The 18,256-nt window shown below is 51.3% G+C and overlaps 1 long non-coding RNA gene and 1 other non-coding gene across 2 annotated transcripts; both read left to right on the forward strand.

Annotated features, from left to right (window-relative positions):
• Positions 1–465: 465 nt before the first annotated feature.
• Positions 466–17,823, forward strand: LOC115640161. Its single transcript, XR_003997823.1, has 3 exons — positions 466–927; positions 4,152–4,153; positions 17,664–17,823. It is a non-coding gene; the product is annotated as an uncharacterized LOC115640161 (long non-coding RNA).
• Positions 14,183–14,255, forward strand: TRNAV-UAC. The gene has a single exon. It is a non-coding gene; the product is annotated as a tRNA-Val (tRNA).
• Positions 17,824–18,256: the final 433 nt, after the last annotated feature.

Raw genomic sequence — 18,256 nt, forward strand, 5'->3', positions numbered from 1 at the left:
AGCTGCAGACTCATCTCCTGGAACTCGGCCAGCTGTCACTTGATCTGGTTGTACAGTCACATGCTGACTGGCTCTGCAGCCTGGATGGCCTTGTGGAAATCCCACAGGTGTTGCTGTGGGAAGGACTAGTGTGTGGGCAGGGACTGGGGAGGAAAGGGGAGATTTGTCCCGGACCCCCGACTGCTGTGACTCTTCTGCCAGCACTGCCCCCTCCTCTCCCTCTGTAGGGCCCCAACAGCTCCTTCAAGCCCCCCCAACCTGCCCCCCAGTGTCCCCCCATCTGTTGTGACCCTCTCACCAGCCCCATCCCCATCTGTGGGGATCCCTCAGGCCCCAGAGTCCCCCTCCCCCATCCTGTACACTTTACCTGGCCTTTCCCTTCGCCCCGACCTCCTCCTCCCACCCCGTCCTCAGCGCGCCAACACTGACCTCCTCCTCTCATCCCACCCTGACATCCTCCTCCCTGTCCTCAGCACCCTGCCCCCTTCCTCCGCCTCCTCCTCATCCCCATCCTCAGCACCCCACTCCTATTTGATTCCAAGCCATTTCTCCATTGCTGGGCCCCACTTGTCCATCCCCCCACTCCCCCAGTCCATTCCCAGGGTGTGAGGTTCCTCATCTTCAATCTCTGCTACCCACAAACCTGCCAGGTTCCCCTTTTCAGCCACCGTGGAGTTCTCCAACCCGCCGACACCCATCCACTCTGAGCTTTCTAAAGCCCACATTCCACCAATACATCTTGGTAACCCCACCCTCCTCTATCTCTAATCCCCCTATTGCCTTCCCTTGGGTCGGACACCCCAAGCCACAGTCAGGCCCCCACATACATCCCAGTCACTCATTCACATGCTGAGCTAGTTCTTCAGGGACCCCCACAGCCCACCAAACTTCTCCATCCATGAGCCCCATGGACCTGTGGCCGGGAAGGTGAGGAAGCTCCCACTTTGGCTGGGCTGGGTGTGGGTGTTAATCTTTTCCTTTATGCCAGCAATGCCCCTCTACTATGTACATCAGACAAACTGGACAGTCTCTACGGAAGAGAATAAATGGACACAAATCAGATATTAGGAATGGCAATATACAAAAACCTGTAGGAGAACACTTCAACCTCCCTGGCCACACTATAGCAGATCTTAAGGCGGCCATCCTGCAGCAAAAAAACTTCAGGACCAGACTTCAAAGAGAAACTGCTGAGCTTCAGTTCATCTGCATATTTGACACCATCAGCTCAGGATTAAACAAAGACTGTGAATGGCTTGCCAACTACAAAACCAGTTTCTCCTCCCTTGGTGGGGGCTTGAGCAGGTTCTGTGTTGTGTTGTTAAAAAGGATCTCCAAGATATTGAACCCTGGGCCATGTTGCTGCCGACTCCAACTGGCAGAAGGATCACAGAAAGACGCAGGGGGAGGGGAGGAGCACCCATTAATTTATGCAATTATTCAGTGAGGCAGAGGCCTGGCAGGAAGGAACTACCTGTGCAAGCACCCTTGGCAGAGAGGGGGATCTGGGATGTCCTTGGCACTGGAGATACAGCCCAGGGAGGGGGCAGTAAATGGAGCGGGGGAGATTTGTGAGCTGGGAACTCCTCTCCCTGGATATTTCCCCTGCAGGCCTGTTTCAGTGTCTGTTTTTGCTCTTTCCCTGTGTAACCCAGTGGTTCTCAAACTTTTTGAACTGGTGACCCCTTGCACAAAGCAAGGTGCCGAGTGCGACCCCCCCCATCAATTCAAAACACATTTTTTCATATTTAACGTTATTTTAAATGCTTACTTTATAACCCAATTCTTCAAAATGAGTTTAACTTTTCTCACCCCTTTTAAATTAAGCCTAGAACACACTTCGATTGAATTATTGTTATAAGCAGAAAAGGGTTTTTAAAATAGTTACTGTTTAATACTGAGGGTGTGAAGACATTTGTCAATATCACTTTTCACAGCAGACTTTGCTCCATTGCCACCCTCATTTCTGCTGCCTGCAGAGCTGGGCGGTTTGTGACCCCCCACATAATAACCTCACCCCCTCCCACGAGGGGCTGTAATCCCCAGTCTGAGAACTCCTGGGCTGCCCCCTTCCCGCTCTGGCTGGGACACTTGACCCCTGTCCCGTTCCCAGGGGGCTCGTGCTCTCCTGGAGCTGGATCGGCTGCTCCTGAGTGGAGCCAGAGCCAGGGAGGATGTCAGTGGGGCCAGCAGCGCTGGGAGCCACAGACACAGGGGGGCAGAGATGAGCTGAGGAGGGGCCGCTTGTGGAAAGTCACTTCTCTGCCCGCCCCCAGTGCTCCCCCCTGCTCCCCCCTTCCCCGGGGCCTGCCTTAATTCAGACAGTCCCTTTCCCATCATATCCCCAGCACATCAGTGATTGCGATAGCAGGGGGCAGGTTTTCTCTGGGGCACTGAGCTTTGCCAGGGGGTTGGTGGCTCCTTTCTTTCCTCACCCTGGAGTAAACTCAGCTCTTTATTCCATCCTTGATGTTTCATGGAATAACAACAGCAGCATGAAGAAAGAGGTGGGCACCGCGGGTCTCAGGGGAGGGGCAGAGAGGTGCAAGCGGTGGGCTGGGCTGGGCTGGGCTGGGCAGGGGAGGTGCAGAGAGCTGTGGGTGGTGGGCAGTGCAGGTCAGGGGAGGGGAAGAGAGGTGTGAGTAGTAAGCAGAGCAGGTCTCACGGGAGGGGCAAAGAGGCGTGGGTGGCAGGCAGGATGGGTGCACAGGAGGGGCAGAGAGGTGTGGGTGGTGAGCAGGACAGGGGACAAAGAGGTGTGGGTGGTGGGCAGAGCAGGTGTCAGGGGAGGGGCAGAGAGGTGTGGGTGGCAGGCAGGACGGGTGTCATGGGAGGGGCAGAGAGGTACGAGTAGTGGACAGTGCAGGTCTCAGGGGAGGGGCAGAGAGGCATGAGTGGCAGGCAGGATGGGCTAGGCTGGGCAGGGGAGGTGCAGAGAGCTGTGGGTGGTGGGAAGTGCAGGTCAGGGGAGAGGCAGAGAGGTGCGAGTAGTAGGCAGGCAGGATGGGTGTCACAGGAGGGGCAGAGAGGTGCGGGTGGTGGGCAGGACAGGGGACAAAGAGGTGTGGATTGTGAGCGGAGCAGGTCTCAGGGGAGGGGCAGAGAGGTGTGGGTGGTGGGCAGGACAGGGGACAAAGAGGTGTGGATTGTGGGCGGAGCAGGTCTCAGGGGAGGGGCAGAGAGGTGTGGGTGGTGGGCAGGACAGGGGACAAAGAGATGTGGGTGGTGGACAGGACAGGGGACAAAGAGGTGTGGGTGGTGGACAGGACAGGGGACAAAGAGGTGAGGGTGGTGGGCAGACTTTGGGGCAGAGGGTGTAGAGGCATGAGCAGCAGGCAAGGAGGCCTCGGGAGGAGAGGAGCGAGCAAGAGGCAGACTAGCTTCTAGGGAGCTTCCAGCGCTCACGTCCAGCCTTCCCACATGCAAGAGTCATGGGCCACCTGTTCTCTGGGTCTTCACTAACCAAGCCCCTCCCCAAGCTGTGTTGCTGGGAGAAGCCCTCCTGTTCACACAGCGCTATCTGCATCAGGATTAAGTTGATATAACTGCATTGCTCAGGGGGAGGGTGAATTTTTTACACCCTTGTGTAATGTAGTTACACCCACCAAATTTTGTAGCATAGACCTGTCCAAAGAATCACTCACACAAAACGGTTTGCTCTCTCGTTCCCGGAACCGCCGAGCAAGCGGTTCTCCTTCCCTGCGGTTTGCAGGGTAGCTCCGGGAACGAGAGAGCAAACCGCGGCAAAGCTGGTCTCCTTTCCCGGTTTGCTCTCTCGTTCCCCGAACCGCCGAGCAAGCGGTTCTCCTTCCCTGCGGTTTGCAGGGTAGCTCCGGGAACGAGAGAGCAAACCGCGGGCAAAGCTGGTCTCCTTTCCCGGTTTGCTCTCTCGTTCCCCGAACCGCCGAGCAAGCGGTTCTCCTTACCTGCTTGCTCGGGGTTCCGGGAACTAGAGAGCAAACCGGGGAAGGAGACCAGCTTCGCCGCGGTTTGCTCTCGCGTTCCCGGAGCCACCCAGCAAACCGCAGGGAAGGAGACCTGCTTGCTCGGGGTTCCGGGAACGAGAGAGCAAGCCGGGGAAGGAGACCAGCTTCGCCGCGGTTTGCTCTCTCGTTCCCGGAACCCCGAGCAAGCAGGTCTCCTTGCCTCAGAAGTAAAATGTCACCTGCTCCTCTGCTTTACAGAATCCAAACACAAGCAAAGCTTGTCTGGCCCCTGTGGGGGTTGGCAGACAGTCAGGTGTGGGCAGATAGGCTGCTTTAAATGACAGCAGGCACCATGGGTTAGCTGGTTAAAGCACCTGCTCAGTAAACAGGAGATCCTGAGTTCAACTCACAGTGGTGCCTTGGGGAGGGGGGTGGCTTTTGGGGCACCTGGTATTGGTACTGTCAGAAAACAAAATTCAGAGCTAGATAAATCAATGGTCTATCCCTAGGGACAGCTGAGTGGTTTGAGCATTGGCCTGCTAAACCCAAGCTTGTGAGTTCAATCCTTGAGGGGGGCACTTAGGGAGCCAAGGCAAAAATTGGTCCTGCTAGTGGAGGCAGGGAGCTGGACTCAATGACCTTTCAAGGTCCTTTTCAGTTCTAGGAGATTGGTATATCTCCAATTATTATTACCTAGTATGGCTTACATTACACTCACAGGCTCTGATAACAGAATTCCTGAAAGCTTGGGTGTTAAGAGCTGATAGGTCAGTGGTCCAGTCCCCTCAAGGATGACCCCCTCCCTCTGGGGCAGGTCTAAGGTCGGCAGTGATAGGGACAATATGAAGTTTTTAAATACTAAGCGGAAGCAGGGGCTGAATGAGCTCCCCCTCACATCTAATGAGGAGCTGGGGGAAAGACTTCAGGAACATACAGTGTTTGCAGAGACACACCTGCTCTCCCTAGCTATGCAGCATGACGGGGCCGCTTCCCCAAAATGACCAGTTTTGGATGGTGTTGGGTTACAAATCACTTTAGGATTGAGTGGAACGAAATGTTATTATCCTTCTTGCATTAGAGAAGGGCAGCAGAACGTACCTAGTCCGTCCTGATGGAGAGGTAGGTGGGTGAGGAATAGCTTTTACTGGACTGCATAGAAGTGATTGAGGACATCATCCTAAACCAGTGGTCCCCAAACTTTTCACACTGTGCCCTCTTATACATGGCTAAGGCCCCCCAGAAGCCGCGGTCAAGAACCAGGACTGGAAGTAGGGCTGTGGTTTGCTGGGGAGAGGGGTGCAGACACAGGTAAGGGGGTCACGGCTGGGCCAGGGGCTCAGGCTCAGGCTGAGGGTAGGGTAGGAAAGTGCTGGGACAGAGTGGGGCTGAGTGTTGCTCCCTCACTGCCCTCCATGGGGGCTGGCTCAACCCTGAGGTGCCTCCATGAACATTCCTCTGTGCCCCCCTAGGAGGCATGCCCCACATTTTGGGAATCACTGCCCTAAACTGACCCCTAGTCACTAAGCAGGGGCTAGTGATGCCAAAGCCCAGGGACAGGGAGGTTTGCCAGAGTGGCGCCTGCAGGTCACATGTTGGGGGGCTGACACAGGCTCAGTGCTCTGGAACAGCTCTGAGCCAAACCCAGGCAGAGTCCTCATCAGTGTGACACCGCCCAGGGGACACTGTCACTGGGGGAAACCTCCTTGCCTTCAGCATGTCCTGGGACTGACCTTGGACCTTTCAGCACCCCTGTTCCATGCCAGGAGCTTCCTGTAGTGAGTCACCTTAGCAGGACACCTGGGAAAGCCTTACACCCCCCCCAAAGGAGTCATGCACCCCCAACTTCCACAATCCCCAGTGACTCTCAGCCAGCGTTGTAAAACAGAAGGTTTATTAGTGGTCTGGAATACAGCCTGGGAAAGTTCTTTGTTAGCACAGGAAGTAGGAAGATTCAGCAAAGTCCATCTTCATAAGACCCAAAATTCAGATCCTGGGCTCTCCCCTTGAGTCCCAAAACCAGCAGACTCCTTGCTTCCAACAGCCCAACTCAGCTGGGCCCTTTTGTCCCTCTTGTGTCCTTTGTTCGATTTCCTTGGCAACCTGGTCACCTGGCCTCCACCTCTTTCTTTGTTCTCTGAAGGACGTAAATCACATCGTGTAGAGGTCAAGCAGAGGAGTTTATTGCATACAGCGCTGGCGGAGTGTCACCTTGCTTATTAGGCTCAGAGGCATTGTCAATTAATTGATTACAATAGAATATATAGGTTTTCCATGGGCGGGGGAAAGTGACAGAGTAGGCAGTTCCGCACCCCAGCTTCGGTTCTGCCGCAAGACAAGATAGCATATTAGCCAATGGTTAACAGGTTACATAATGTCTCCGCCCATGGTCTCAAGTTAGCAAGTTAACATTTAATGAATACTTTGATAAAATGTTAGTAGTATAAAATATCTATGTTGAATTCTGATTTGGGGTCATAGGAATGGAGCAACTCCTTTGATTGTCCAGCAGGTACATTCCTAGGGGTTAAAGCAAAGAAACAGAGAAAATATATGGCAATAAAGATTGTTTTCTGTGTGTCTTAAGGCAGGCATTGGTTCCTGGGAAGGGAGGTGGAAGGATGCCATATCTTATACTGACATGTGCCAACTTCTCATAAACTCGAGGTTGGATCTGTGGGAAGAACATCTCCCTACAAAAGAAACAAACACAAGAGAAAAAGGGATTCTTTGTTCAATCTGTAACTCTGAATAAGACACAATTCTTTAGTTCTTAGCTCCAACACCTGGCAATTTGCTGACCAGGCCTATCTTAGCAAGCAAGGCTTTCTGTTTACCCCAGCTTTCTCTTAGCTGATTAGGATTTCCTAGGCCTCTGGTCCCTTGACCATACTCTGGACTTTGGGTCTCGAAAAGAGCTGGCACAATCTATAGACCAGGTTGTTATATAAACTGCACATGGATTTTAACCCTTCACACCCAGTAATGGCAAAGTTCTTGGTTCAGGCTTGTAGCAGTCATGGAATAAACTGCAGGTTGAAATCAAGTCTCTGGAGTCCATCCACAGCTGGGATGGGTCACTCAGTCCTTTGTAGAGACCTTCAGTTTGTAGCAAAGTCCATCCAGAGGTATGAAGCAGAATTGAAACAAGATGGAGGCGAGGCATCAGCATTTTATAGTCTCTTGCCGTGTGGTCTTCACTTTCTTTGTCCCAAGGACACTCTATCCAGCACGGGGCATAGAGAAACCTTAGAGTTCTGTCCATAGGCAGGTCGCTGCATACCTTGCTGAGTCACAAGGCATATCTGCCTTCTCTCAATGAGTTGATTGTATAGCTGATGGTCCTCAATGGGCCATCAAGCAGGCTAGGCAGAACTGACACCAACTTGTCTAGGGTGTTCCCCGGATGCATAGCACAAGTTTGAAATATGGGCAGCATAGAGCCAATATTTATAATGTCAACTACAAAAAATGATACACATCTAGAGATAGAATAATTCCAATTAACCAAGCATAACCTCTTCACAGACCCCTTACACGACAACCTTTCTACATTAATGGCTGCAAATATAGAACAGTGGTCGCAATGGTGATCTACACAGTTACAGATTATGTCAATAACGTCACAGGATGTGACACGGCATCAGTGAGACTGATACTGGAATACTGCCTCCAATTTTGGTGTCCTCATTTGAAAAAGATGTTGTGAAATTGGAGCTGGGGCAGCAAAGAGCCATCAAATGTTCTGAGGGCTGGAGAAAAATGCCTTCTAGTGAGTTACTGAAAGAGCTCAACCTGTTTAGCTTATCAAAAGAAGATTGAAAGGTGACTTCATTGAAGTGTTGAAGAGTCTTAATGGAGAGAAAATGTTGGGTATTAAAGAGCTCTTTAATCTAGCAGAGAAAGGCATAACAAGCCCCAATCGCTGGAAGGTGAAAAGAGACAAATTCATATTACAACTAAAACACAAATATTCAACAGCGAGGATGTTTCACCACAGGAACAAGCTACCAAGGAAAGTGGTGGATTCACCATCTCCTGACGTCATTTAATGAAGACTAGATGCCTTTCTGGAATATGTTTGCCCCAAATGTAGCTATTGTGTCATACAGGAGGCCTGTGATATGCAGGGGGTCAGATTAGATGCTCTAATGGTCTCTTCTGGACATAAAGTCAACTAATTTCTGAAAAACTGAGTGTAGCATTGGGAGCAGCGTCTGATGTTTTCCTGTCTAGCCGGCTTGCTGTCTAGAATGAATGCTCCTTGAGTGGAGTGACCACAGGGAGTAGCTCAAACCTTCAAAGTGCCTGGCCAGGGGCAGGACATTAGCACAGCAAGGGAGGGATGTGGCAGTGACATCACAAAGGTCTTTTGCAGGACCTCAGACTATTGGTCAAAGGTGGTTGGGAGGTGGTAACCTCACAGAAAGATGCTGATATCAGCCAGGCAGGACAGGGGCAAGGGGCCAGGGACATCTCAGAGACCCCTGTGGCTTTGCTTCAGCAAGTCTCTTTCTCAAGGTCTCTCTTTGAGGACTGAGAGAGTATTTGGGTTCACGTAAGTGAGCGCCAGGAGGAACCTCTTTCGAGTTTTCTCCCTCCCTTTTCCTGATTTTAATAGAAAACAGCCGTCCTGGTTTAGAAGGTAAGAGCCTCCTCGAGGGAAGGGGTGTCCTGGGCGTGTCACAGTTTGGATGCCAGTGGCCCCCCCACGCTGTAAGGAAGTTCCCGCCACCCTGCTCTGTGTTCGCAGTGCGGGAGAGAGCAGCATTCCACGGCAGTGATTTGCTCCTGGCTGCCAGAGCAGAGCAGCAGGCTCAACTGTCAGAACTTCCCAGAGCAATGAAAGGGGAGGGGCCCATGGCTCTGTAGCAGGAATGCAGGGCAGGCGAGTTCACGGCGGCCATTGTGGGATACTGGAGGAGGCCAGTTATGGTGATATAATGAACAGCAGCGTCTGCTCTGTCACTTTAAGTTTGCTGCAAAAAGCTCTAAACCTCTCATCGAAGTTGTTTTATTTTGTCAGCAAAACAGGGCAGTTTTGTCGCCAGACATGGCATTGCAGTGTGTGCACCAGCCACAAGCTGCAGACCGAGGTAGTGTTGTGTGTTTTTCACACACCTGAGCAATATTATTCTGCTGAAATAACTTTGTGGTGCAGACCTGGCCAAAGATTCACACACACACAACTTGTAAGGAAAACGTCAGCTGCTCCTCTGCTATGCAGAATCCAAACACAAGCAAAGCTTGTCAGGCCCCAGTGGTGATGGCAGGGAATCAGGTGTGGGCAGACACTGTATTTTAACCACCCACATGCACCATGCCTTAACTGACTAATGCATCTGTTTTGTGAACAGGAGATCCTGGGTTCAACTCCCAGTTGTTCCTTGTTAACTGGTTGTTAGGGCACTTGTTTTTGGCTACTGTCAGAAGACAGGATTCAGAGCTAGATGGGCCTTTGGTCTAGCCCAGTGTGGTTTTTCTTATTGTTTAAATAACACTCACAGGCACTGGTAATAGAGTTACTGAAAGTTTGGGAGTTAGGAGCGGGTAGATCAGTAATCCAGTCCCCATATAGATGACCCCCTCCCTCTGGGACAGGGGCAGGTCTGAGCTCTCACCCGACTGCTCATTGTGGCTGCCAGAATCTCTGAGCAGCTTGTTTAGTTTATGCCAAAGGTTGAGTCCTGCTTTGTGCACCATGTGTGAGAATGAAAATCCTAAACTGCCTTTTGAAATAACGAATGCAGCAGGACGTGTTATTGTCCCTGCCCCAAGGCAGACAGACCAATGGAGAAATGCCGTCGAGTCCAAGGTAATACCTCACTGCCATTTTACCTTTTTTGCTCGCTAAACTCCTTCTTATCTGCCCTGCCCAGGCTGTCCTCTGCCTCAGCTGCTGCTCCCGGCCTGCTCTAGAGTCAAACATGCAGGGCCCTCGGGCAACAGAGGCTGGGACGGGGCAGCAGCCTGGGTTGGTCTGGGAAGATGCTGGGAGTTCTCGTTCCCTGAGAACTGGTCCGGCTTCCTTCTCAACAGCAAACAAATCAATTCCACGTCCCCTCCCCAGATAAATCAGCCTAGAGCCAAGGGCAGCAGGGGACGATTCCCTCTAGATCCCACCGAGGCAGGAGAGAACCCAGGGTGTTTCTAGGAGAGCTTATGGAACTGACGTGGGGAAACCAGCCTTTAATAACAGGCAGTTCCAGTTTAAGCTAAGTGTTTTTAACAATTTCTACAACATTAAAAAACCCTTCAATCGTAGTGTCACCATCCATAAAATTGCTTCAGCCTTATAGGTTCCTAAGTGCACAACTAAACATCTCTTCAAATCCAAGGGAGTGGAGATCAGTCAATGTTCAGAGTCATCCCACATAAAAGAACCATGTTGTCATACACACTGGCCCCATCATGTGGCCATCGCCTTTCCCTCCTCTCTGTTAAAAGTTTCAGTATTTTGCACAGAATCTTTCTTCCCTCAGGAGAGACCTGGGAACCAGGGCTGCCAGCCAGACAAACACCTTTAAGAGGAGGCGTCATCTGTCAAAAAATGATCTCTCTCCTTCAGTTCAGTAACACCCTGAAATGTTACTTATCCTGACAGAGCCGGAGGATTGAAAGCAGCTACATCAAACCCCTGTGTAGCTAACAGGACTGAACACAAACACTCCCTTGTATCTGAAGAGATGTTTAGTTTTACCCTTGGTAAACTACAAGACTAAAGGGAAAGGCGGTGGTGGTGTCAAATATAAAGAGTGAAACACAAAACAATCATCATAGTTATGTCCATAGTGATTGCAAATTCTTTCTATATTCTTCTTATTATCATCAGTGTATTATTTTCTCTGGCATCTAGACATTGACTAGACCTTGACCAAGAAATTTGGATCTTGATAAAATAATCAACTCCCCCTGGTTAAGGCAATGGACTTGACACCCACTCGGGCAGTGATTAGCTGCCAAAATCTTAACAACCGGTTCCCTATAAAAAGTTCTGATTTAAGGGGGGGGGTGGAGGAGGGGCTGGGGGAGGGGAGACATACCCATGGGGCTGGGAGCCCCTGCAAGGCCTGGGGCAAATTGCCCCACTTGCCCCCTGGCAACCCGAGATCTTGCAGCCCCCTCCCTCCTTACCTTGCCAGCAGCTCAAAGCAGCAGGACAACTCAGGAGCTCAGCTGAGCTGCCCAGCTGCTGGCCATGCTACAGCTCTGCGGGAGGGTGGGGGGTCTGGGGGGAGACATCCTCGTGGGGCCAGAGGCCCAGGGCAAATTGCCCCACTTGCCTCCTCCCCTCCCTTCTGCCCAGCCGTGGAGTTTGCAGCAGGACCCCCCCACACACACCTTGCCGGGCCTCTCAAAAAGCGGCAGCAGGATGACTCTCGAGCTCAGCTGAACTGCCCAGCTGGTGCTGGCAGCTGGCCACGCTGGTGCTGGCAGCTGGCCACGCTGCAGCTGGGGGGAAGCAGAGGAGGGGCCCGGGAAGCCTCAGCCTCCCCAGCTGGGAATCCTGGGAGCAACAGGATGGTCCAGCCCACGGACTGGAGTTCTTTGTCCACCGCCTGGCCCTTTAACAACCAGTTCTCCACGGAGGTCTAATTTTAGCAACCGGTTTTTGGGAACTTGTGGGAACTGGCCCCAGCTCACCACTGCACTAGGGTGTCTCCATACAGGTTCAGTACTAACAACAGTGGCTGCCTTACAGCCATAGCTTTTAATCAGGCCAATACATTGATACAAATTCTTGTTAAATTATTTCTCAGCCAGAGTCCATCGCCCACATTCCTTAGGGCATTGGGCCACCATGTGGGCGTTTCATTTCCTGCCTCAATTTCACAGAGACACAATTTCCTTTGCACAGATCCATGAACAGCAAAACCTCCCCGTGTCTCTGGTCTGAGCCAGGGCATTCGATTCCAGTGAACCCTTCTCTCCTGCAATGGCAATGGTCAGACAGAGGGGACGTGGCACCTGCATCCCTACCAGGGAGATATTGGCTCGACTCTTTCTTTCTGCTGCTGTAGTCAGTCCATGAAACATCAGGGATGGAATGCAAGGCTGAGCTCACACACCAATCCCCTGAAACATTTCAGTGCCCCAGAGAAATCCTGCCCCCGGCTATTGGAATGATATGGTAGAGATTTGAATAGGAAACGGACTGTCAGAATTGTCAGTGTGGGGAATGAACAACAATCTATTGCAATGTTGTTAGCCACAAACACACTCTAATCATGCTCCAGCTGGAAGGGAAATGGGCAGGAACTCCTGCTGTTCACCATGGACACATTTACACTAATGCACAGCCGTGAGTGTGCTGGGGGAGCTGGTCTGAGCAATTTGAAGTGACCAGTCTGTGAGAACAGAAACATTGTGTAGGGAAACAGCTACACTTTGAGTAGTTGTGGCCAAGTGGTTAAGGCACCAGCCTAGGAATTTATTGGGGTTTCCCCCCACAGGTTTAAATCTTTCCAACTACGGAAGCATTAGTGTATTGTCATTGCTGTTGTTATGGATGCTGCCTGAGCATCCAAGGAACCAGATCTGGTCTCACTCTGAGGCTGTCTACACTTAAAATTCTGCTGTAGCACTGTGGAGTAGACAGTTGCTACAGTGAGGGGAGGGGTTTTCCATCCCTGTAATAGCTACATTGACAGAACAATCTTTCCTTTCATTTAGCACTATCTAACCATGGCTTAGGTCAGCTTAATTATACTGGCTCTGGGGTTTTTTACACCCTGAAAAACGTACTAGTTAGAGGGTTTATTCCATCACCCTCCCATTCCCTGGTCCTTCTTGCATGACCAGAGAGCAGCAATACCCGAAGTTCAAAGGTGCAAATAATTCAATGTCTATTGGGGTACACTTCCAGCAAGCAATGATTCCAATTTCCTTCCTCTGTATCCCCCTTCCCAGCTCTGACACCACAGAGGCTTGTCTGTGTCCTTGTTCCTATTCCCCTCTTAGCAAAACATAATTCCAGTTCCCCTACCCCTATTCCCATTCTCCCCTTTACTTTCTGATTGACTGCAATCTATATAGTATAACTGGAGTTCTGCTTAGCTAAACCTTAGCCAATCATTTTACTGAAATGTAACTAACCAATCCTAACATACTGTAACATGATTATCTAACCAATTATACCCCACCGCCTTAATTGGTTTACACCCAACATATTAATTATACAGCAGATAGAAACAATCACAGAACCAGACAGAGATTATACAGACAAGCAATAGGAAAGTGGGGACTACAGTGACAGAACAACAAAGAAATGAGGATTTCACACCCGAGCTATTGAGCAGTGAGTTCTTGCCAGATGGGATGCTATCATGGTAGAGGTTGTGGGTGCTGATTGCTTAACTGTCTGGCCCACAGGGCAGGATTTTGAGGTTCACCATTACTGTCTCAGAATGCCAGCACCCATCTTTTGTTCACTTAAAATGTGAGCAGGGAGATTACAACACCGCAGAACTCATGGAGCTCCAGGAAACGTGTAACTTTAGGTCCGGGTGAGTGTGTCTAAAAATCAGCTGTGCTGTAGAAGGTCTCTAGGAGTTGAAAGAGATGTGCCATCTTGACCTTCCTAAAGAATTCATCAAATATTAATGAAAACTAGGGTTGATAAGTCATGTTCTTTGTAGCATTAGGCTGGTGGATTGGCCTAAAGTGCTAGTTTTAAGACTCTTTTTTCCTATCTCTTGGGTGTTCTGGTCTCTGCATAGTGACATGGTTTCAAATCCCACTCCTGATATTACCATTTAATTCTATCGGGAGAAAATGGCCTCACTTCAATCTCCATTGGAACAATAGAACACCATTTGCTTAGCTTTTCTCTTCCAGTAGCTGTGAGAGAAGCTCCAAACCAGGGGGAAACAGGGCCTCTTCTCTCGACCGATCAATTTTTGTCTTTCTTCATTCCAAGCCATTTTCTCAGATACATCCATATTTCCCACACTATTGTGTTTAGCGTTCTTTGCTTTTATGAAACTTTAGAGTCATCATTATTTGCCACACAACTGTACTTCTGAAGCGAAGTGAAGTGAAACAATATTTTTTGGATATTCTTGCAGAAGAGTTTTGTTTTCTGACCTGGAAATGAACAAGGCCTACCTGAGGGTCACAATGCTACTCCCTTTTCTTGGCTCATCCAAAAAACATACGTTCTTGATGGCCTTTGTTTCCCTGTTCGTCAAAGGGAAATCAGCTGGTGTAGCAGCTACTGAGAAAGCCTTAGAAAAGGGCTCCAGGTTTCACAGTAGCTGGATTCTGTAGTGTAGTGGTTATCACATTTGTTTTACACGCAAAAGGTCCCTGGTTCAAAACCAGGCAGAAACAGTACTGCTTTCTCTCCTTTGGTCTCTTATTGCTCCAAGTCCTTTCTCAAATACATCCATAGCTTTTATGATTTCTTCCTCGTTATTTTTTCCCCTTTCATGGAGCTTTAAATTCAAAAGGAGAAGCTTAGCCAGCATTTTGAGGGAAGGAGCAGACCATCATTTGGGAGACCGCCAGCTCCATAACAAATCTGAGCATAGAAGAATCCCAACCCATTGTCCAGCATATTTAGCTGCCAGCCAGCAGTTTTTCTCTTGCCTTTTTTTTTTTTTTTGAGATAACCTTGAGTCCAGGGCACACACACTCTCTGCCCCACACATCAAATCTGGCCCTGCTGCAAAGTGACCCCTAAGAACCAGCAACCTGCACAAGAGCATGACTGGGGGGAAAGGGTTTCCCATGAAGCATATAAGCCACTGGATGCGTTGGAAAGAGGCAGCTCTGAGTGTAACAGTCAGCAATGAAGGTCTGTTTGGGGATGTGGCTCAGTGGTACAGTGCCTGCTTTGCATGTATCAGGCCCTGGGTTCACTCCCCACATTTGTCTTTTACCCCTGCTGCTTTGCTCATGCCCAGCTGGCATGTGGCCCAGCCAGTCTCCCTGCACAAGTTTCAGTCCTGAGCAGTGAGGGCAAAGTACCAATTGCATGGAAGCTCTGTGGGGGTTTCTGCTCCTAAAGCACCATGGTGACTCTAAGATTCCCATCCACTGAGCTGCTTGATGAGGAAGGACTGGAGAGAAGGGTCCCATCAGCACAGAGGGAGGGACAAGGACATGGAGGAGCAGTCAGTGCTGCAAGAGGTCAGTGATTTACACAAGACAGGGGACACTGGCTCTTGGAGGGGACGGGAGGTGAGGGCAGCTTGTTTACAATGATGATGAATAGAAAAAAAGGCTGGAATCAATGAAACATGAGAGCATAGAAGGAGAAGGGCAGCTCCACAGAGGGCCCTCGGTGCTCATACACCCCAGTTCATAAGTACACAAACATAAGAATGGCCACACTGGGTCAGATCAAAGGTCCATATAGCCTAGTATCCTGTCTTCTTACAGTGGCCGATCCTAGGTGCCCCAGGGTTCCACTGTGTGTTATGTGAAGAAATATTTCCTTTTGTTTGGTTTAAACCTGCCGCCTCTTCATTTCATTTGGTGACTCCTAGTTCTTGTGTCTAGAGGAGTAAATAACACTTCCTTATTTACTCTCTCCAACCCAATCATTGTTTTATAGACTTCTACCATCTCTTTTCCAAGCTGAAAAGTCTCAGTCTTATTAATCACTCTTCATATGAAAGCTGCTTCATACTCCCAATCATTTTTGTTGCCCTTTTCTGAATCTTTTCCAATTACAATATATCTTTTATCAGGTGGGGTGACCACATCTGCACGCAGTATTCAAGATGTCGGTGTGCCATGGATTTCTGTAGAGGCGCCCTGGCTTCTCCTAGATAGCGAGAATAGACAAACAGGGACCCAGCCCCCCTAACTGTGATCCCATGGACAAGAACCTAGTTGTTAGTGGGGTGAAGGTTTCCTCTGGACAAAGGGGAGCTGAAATCCTTCAGTGTCCTGGAACTTAAGCAATGAAAGCTTCAAACCCTTCATAGCCGTGCGTTGAGGTGCATCAGCAGAAGGTTGGGCTGAAGCAGGGGTCAGCATCCTATGGCACACGTGCCAAAGATGGCACGCGAGCCAATTTTTAATGGCACGCTGGGGCCTGCCTGGACTCCGGTGTGTAATTAAAAATCCTGCCGGTGCGGCAACCTGCTGGCCCCTCCCCTGCCTTCCTCCAGAGCCCTGCCGCCGCGTGCTCTGCGCTCTGGGGGCCAGGGCTCCGCACTCTTGTGGGGCAGCATTTGGCTCTGCAAGGAGTGAAAGACACTTCCTGCTCATCCGGCGCCCTGCCACCTTGTGCACAGCACTTTGAGGGGTGGGGCTGCACGCGCGGCAGCAGGGCTCTGAATGAGCGGTAAGCCTCATGGTAAGGGGCCCAGGATTGAGGGGGCTTGGGGTAAGTGGGGGGGCAATCAGGGACAGGGAGCAGGGTGGGTTGGATGGGGGGGTGGGATCCCGGGGGGGTTGGTTGGAGCAGGGATCTCTGGAGGGGGCAGTCAGGGAGCAGGAGGAGTGGATGAGGCACAGGAGTCCAGGGTCTGTTAGGGGGTGGGGGGTGAATAGGAGACAAGGCAGTCAGGGAACCAGGAGCAAGGAGGGTCCTGGAGGCACAGTTAGGGGTCTCGGGAGGGGGTGTCAGGGAACAAGGAGCTGGGAGGGGTTGGATGAGTCGGGAGTTTGAGGGGGCTGTCAGGAGGTAGGGGTGTGGAGAGTGGTTGTGGCAGGCAGAGAGCGGGGGGGGTGTATGGGTCCAGAGTTCTGGGGGTCCTGTCAGGGGGCGGGGAGGGGTTAGATAGGCATGGGAGTCCGGGAGGTTCTGTCTGGGTGTGGGGGTGTGGATGAGGGTTGGGGCAGTCAGGGGACAGGTAGGGGGTAGGGTCCTAGGGAGGCAGTCAGGGGACACGGGGCAGGAAGGCTTAGATAGGGAGTGGGGTCCCAGGAAGGGGTAGTCGGGACAAGAAGAGGGGGGGATGTGGGTTCTGGGGGAGGCACTCACCCAGCCCTCTGCCCAGAGCCCTGACCCCCCCCTACACCTCTCAGGGCCCTGCCCTGAGCCCTGTACCACCCAGCCCCCATGGGGGTGACTCCTTCACCACTCTACTCCCCCATGACCCCAGCCCTGACTCTGGCACCCCATCACATACCCAGCCCCCCTACATTGACACTTGCACCCCCCCACATGCCCCCAGCCCTGACTCTTTCACCCCCATATCCCCAGCCTCCCCACATCCCATGCACCCCGCACATTCTCAACCCCACCCTGAGCACCAAACGGGAGCTCCTGCACCCTCCACACACATTCCCCCCTGCACCCCTCACGCCAAATGGGAGATGACCAGGTAAGTGCCCCAACACTCAAACCTCCTGCCCCAACCCTGAGCCCCCTCCCTCATTCTAGCTCCTGGCCAGGCCCTTCACCCCCAGCCCTGTGCTCGGGCCACTCCCACCCTCAGCTCAGTGCAGAGAGAGGAAGAGAATGGGCCAGAACCAGGGAGAAGGTAGGTACTCACTGTACGTGGGCAGGGCCGGGACCCCAGACCGGCATTGGGCTGAGCGGGTCCGGCAGCCGGGATCCTGGCTGGCAGGAGCCAGAGGATGGAACCCCTGAGTGGCAGTGGGCTGAGTCTGGGGTTCTGGCTGCCAGCCCAGCACAGCCCGCTGCTGGTCTGGGGTTCTGGCTGACAGACCCTTCCCAGCTGGGGTCCTGGCCGCAGGCCCCACTCAGCCCACTGTTGGATTGTGTGTGCTCTCATTGGTTGAGAAGTTATGAAGTTTTGCTTTGTGTGTGTTACTGAGATATGTTATGAGGTTGAGAAATGCCCACCACCAGCCTTTCAGGTGCGACAAGGAAGGAGCCAGACTCGCTGCTGGCCCATTGAAGGTATCCACACTCCCAAGGACTATCCCAGGAACCGTGTACAATGCAGGCTTCTCTGAGATAGCACAGAGACAATGGACACTGCTTGACTCACATCGTAGCAAAGGAGCTTCCTGGCAAGTTGGAAGAAACTATGAAAGAGGGGAAGAGACATCATGACTTGGCCTCTCTCCCCCACAACTCAGCAGCTGGAAACACACCTGGAGGACCAAGACTGAACTGATTCAGAAATCAGAAGAGAATAATAACAATAATACTTTCAAATCAAAGTCCCCAAACAGACTAGAATTGGTTTTTCAGCAGAAAATTTTCAGTTTGGGGAATTTAGTTTTCTCAGTCAGACCTTGCCAAGGGAAGCAGGGAGAAAATGTTTGAGTTGCCTCCTTCAGAACAGCTTGGCCTAGACACTAGCTCTGGTTCACTGCTCTGGCCTTGCTCGGGTTGAGAGTATTTTAATAATTTGGGAAGGTCCCAGAGTTTGGGGGAGATGATGAGGATGTTACCTTTTGAG

Source organism: Gopherus evgoodei, unplaced genomic scaffold, assembly GCF_007399415.2.
Source record: "Gopherus evgoodei ecotype Sinaloan lineage unplaced genomic scaffold, rGopEvg1_v1.p scaffold_222_arrow_ctg1, whole genome shotgun sequence".
NCBI classification, from domain to species: Eukaryota; Metazoa; Chordata; order Testudines; family Testudinidae; genus Gopherus; species Gopherus evgoodei.